At 36.0% G+C, this 4,368-nt stretch overlaps 1 non-coding gene across 1 annotated transcript; it reads right to left on the bottom strand.

Moving 5' to 3' along the window:
* Positions 1-74, bottom strand: TRNAN-GUU (transfer RNA asparagine (anticodon GUU)). Its single transcript has one exon. It is a non-coding gene; the product is annotated as a tRNA-Asn (tRNA).
* Positions 75-4,368: the final 4,294 nt, after the last annotated feature.

Here is a 4,368-nt window from a genome sequence, read left to right as displayed (position 1 = left end):
CGTCCCTGGGTGGGCTTGAACCACCAACCTTTCAGATAACAGCCGAACGCGCTAACCAATTGCGCCACAGAGACACATGAAAGTGCTTTCTAACGGATATTATCAGTAAGCGAAGATGAACAAGCAGAACTGAACTTAAACTGCTTAAAAGTTTCTAACTTGGATCATTTCTTACAAATGGACACTATAATATGAACTTGTGCAAAGTAAGAAATAACAGGATTATACCCTGTAAATTGAGAATTTTGTCAGGGTGTGAAAATATCTTAGTCGTGATGGGGGCGAATCAATCCAGTTATAAAAGGGTTGAAATAGGGGGATTTCAGTTAGTCAAAGGATCCAAGTATATGAGAACTTATTTGCAGTGTTATGAAAAATTCTGGTTATGTATTCACAATGATAGATGTGCCAAATTGTATTTATAATAAAGATAGAGAATGGTGGAACTGAGTTTTTTCAATATAAAGCTATATGGCATTTGGTAGCACTCAAAATATGTGTTATAAATTTGTGGGTATACTTAGGAATATCAGAAATATAATGAGATAAAAGGGAATATGACAGGGAGTTGGGCATTAAAATTCCAATGAGAAGGTAAGTAAGACAATGTATCTCTGTCCACAATTTAAGTAAGTTGGGACAGTGCCACCAGATGTGGGACAGTTTCCTCAGCCCCACAAAGTCTCCAACACAATGGTGATAAAGAAGGAAACATTTTATGAAATCATTAAGGTACTAAATACCAACGATAATGGGATTTCACTAAACTTGAGGCTAATGGAAGTTTTTGAGATGTTATTTCTAAATGTAATCCAGTCTGCATTCTCCAGATAAGTTTTTGCAACCCAAATTTGCTGCAATATATCAAGTGAAGAATAACATTCCAGACCAAAATTCTTCAATGTTTTTATTTTCTTCTGATGCCCCAGAGGAATGCGGAGTGACATATAGTTGTCTTGAAAATTACATGCAAACAATTTGGGGTTGATTCAAAGAGCTGATACACCACATTTCCTGTGAGTAACTGACTATAAGCCACACTTATGGTAGCTCCAAACTTGCACCAATTTGTTGTAGCCCCATAATGCTGCATAAAAAAGTGATATTGTGTTACTAGGGGTCCAATTTCAACTGCTGTAACTGGTATTACTAGACATTTGCAAGGTAACTTACCCCCTTTTTAAATAATTGAATCCACTTCTCAGAATTAACCCAGTGGATCCCAGTATCTGGTATATATTAATAAATTTTTCTTATTCTTTTGGCTAAAAGTCACTTTGAATTTTTAGCTTATTCTTTATATCTTCTTAGAACTGATCACTTGTTTTCAATTTGTAAAGTTCTTTCTAGTATTATCTAACACTAGCTGGAAAGCCATGGATGTAGAGTTAGTAAAGTCATAGCTGTTAATTTCCATGTAAGTTTGTGTATTGAGGTAAAATGATGACAAACGCCAGGTAAATTTCGTCAAATATAGAATCCTCCTGCCACATAATAACAAATACTAAACACGTCCCTGGGTGGGCTTGAACCACAAACCTTTCAGGTAACAGCCGAACGCGCTAACCAATTGCGCCACAGAGACACGTGAAAGTGCTTTTTAATGGATATTATCAGTAAGCGAAGATGAACCAGCAGAACTGAACTTAAACTATTTAAAAGTTTCTAACTTTGATCATTTCTTACAAATGGACACTATAATATGAACTTGAGCAAAGTAAGAAATAACAGGATTATACCCTGTAAATTGAGAATTTTGTCAGGGTGTGAAAATATCTTAGTCGTGATGGGGGCGAATCAATCCAGTTATAAAAGGGTTGAAATAGGGGGATTTCAGTTAGTCCAAGGATCCAAGTATATGAGAACTTATTTGCAGTGTTATGAAAAATTCTGGTGATGTATTCACAATGATAGATGTGCCAAATTGTATTTATAATAAAGATAGAGAATGGTGGAACTGAGTTTTTTCAATATAAAGCTATATGGCATTTGGTAGCACTCAAAATATGTGTTATAAATTTGTGGGTATACTTAGGAATATCAGAAATATAATGAGATAAAAGGGAATATGACAGGGAGTTGGGCATTAAAATTCCAATGAGAAGGTAAGTAAGACAATGTATCTCTGTCCACAATGGAAGTTAGTTGGGACAGTGCCACCAGATGTGGGACAGTTTCCTCAGCCCCACAAAGTCTCCAACACAATGGTGATAAAGAAGGAAACATTTTATGAAATCATTAAGGTACTAAATACCAACGATAATGGGATTTCACTAAACTTGAGGCTAATGGAAGTTTTTGAGATGTTATTTCTAAATGTAATCCAGTCCGCATTCTCCAGATAAGATTTTGCAACCAAAATTTGCTGCAATATATCAAGTGAAGAATAACATTCCAGACCAAAATTCTTCACTGTTTTTATTTTCTTCTCATGCCCCAGAGGAATGCGGAGTGACATATAGTTGTCTTGAAAATTACATGCAAACAATTTGGGGTTGATTCAAAGAGCTGATACACCACATTTTGTGTGAGTAACTGACTATAAGCCACACTTATGGTAGCTCCAAACTTGCACCAATTTGTTGTAGCCCCATAATGCTACATAAAAAAGTGATATCGGATTGCTAGGGGTCCAATTTCAACTGCTGAAACTTGTATTACTATACTGTTGCAAGATTAACTTACTCCCTTTTTAAATAATTGAATCAACTTCTCAGAATTAACCCAGTGGATCCCAGTATCTGGTATATATTAATACATTTTTCTTATTCTTCTGGCTAAAAGTCACTGTGAATTTTTAGCTTATTCTCTATATCTTCTTAGGACTGATCACTTGTTTTCAATTTGTAAAGTTCTTTCTAGTATTATCTAACACTAGCTGGAAAGCCATGGATGTAGAGTTAGTAAAGTCATAGCTGTTAATTTCCATGTAAGTTTGTGTATTGAGGTAAAATGAAGACAAATGCCTGGTAAATTTTGTCTAATACCACAAAATAACAAATACTAAACACGTCCCTGGGTGGTCTTGAGCTACCAACCTTTCGGTTAACAGCCGAACGCGCTAACCAATTGCGCCACAGAGACATGTGAAAGTGCTTTCTAATGGATATTATCAGTAAGGGAAGATGAACCAGCAGAACTGAACTTAAACTGGTTAAAAGTTTCTAACTTGGATCATTTCTTACAATATCAAAAATATAATGAGATAAAAGGGAATATGACAGGGAGTTGGGCATTAAAATTCCAATGAGAAGGTAAGTAAGACAATGTATCTCTGTCCACAATGGAAGTAAGTTGGGACAGTGCCACCAGATGTGGGACAGTTTCCTCAGCCCCACAAAGTCTCCAACACAATGGTGATAAAGAAGGAAACATTTTATGAAATCATTAAGGTACTAAATACCAACGATAATGGGATTTCACTAAACTTGAGGCTAACGGATGTTTTTGAGATGTTATCTCTAAATGTAATCCAGTCCAATAGGTGTGAGTGGTGTAAATGCTTTTAACATCGAAGGGGAATTAGCTCAAATGGTATAGTGCTCGCTTAGCATGCGAGAGGTAGTGGGATCGATGCCCGCATTCTCCAGATAATATTTTGGAACCAAAATTTGCGGCAATATATCAAGTGAAGAATAACATTCCTGACCAAAATTCTTCACTGTTTTTATTTTCTTCTGATGCCCCAGAGGAATGCAGAGTTACATATAGTTGTCTTGAAAATTACAAGCAAACAATTTGGGGTTGATTCAAAGAGCTGATACACCACATTTAATGTGAGTAACTGACTATAAGCCACACTTATGGTAGCTCCAAACTTGCACCAATTTGTTGTAGCACCATATGCTGTATAAAAAAGTGATATCGGGTTGCTAGTCGTCCAATTTCAACTGCTGTAACTGGTGTTACTATACTGTTGCAAGGTTAACTTACCCCCTTTGTAAATAATTGAATCAACTTCTCAGAATTAACCCGGTGGATCCCAGTATCTGGTATATATTAATACATTTTTTCTTATTCTTCCGGCTAAAAGTCACTGTGAATTTTTAGCTTATTCTCTATATCTTCTTAGGACTGATCACTTGTTTTCAATTTGTAAAGTTCTTTCTATTATTATCTAACACTAGTTGGAAAGCCATGGATGTAGAGTTAGTAAAGTCATAGCTGTTAATTTCCATGTAAGTTTGTGTATTGAGGTAAAATGAAGACAAATGCCAGGTAAATTTCTTCAAATAAAGAATCCTCCTGCCACAGAATAACAAATACTAAACACGTCCCTGGGTGGGCTTGAACCAAAAACCTTTCAGTTAAAAGCCAAACGCGCTAACCAATTGCGCCACAGAGACACGTGAAAGTGCTCTCTAATGG

Source organism: Taudactylus pleione, unplaced genomic scaffold (assembly GCF_031769625.1).
Source record: "Taudactylus pleione unplaced genomic scaffold, aTauple2 ptg000174l, whole genome shotgun sequence".
Lineage (NCBI taxonomy): Eukaryota > Metazoa > Chordata > Amphibia > Anura > Myobatrachidae > Taudactylus > Taudactylus pleione.
This window is presented reverse-complemented; position numbering and strand designations above follow the sequence as displayed.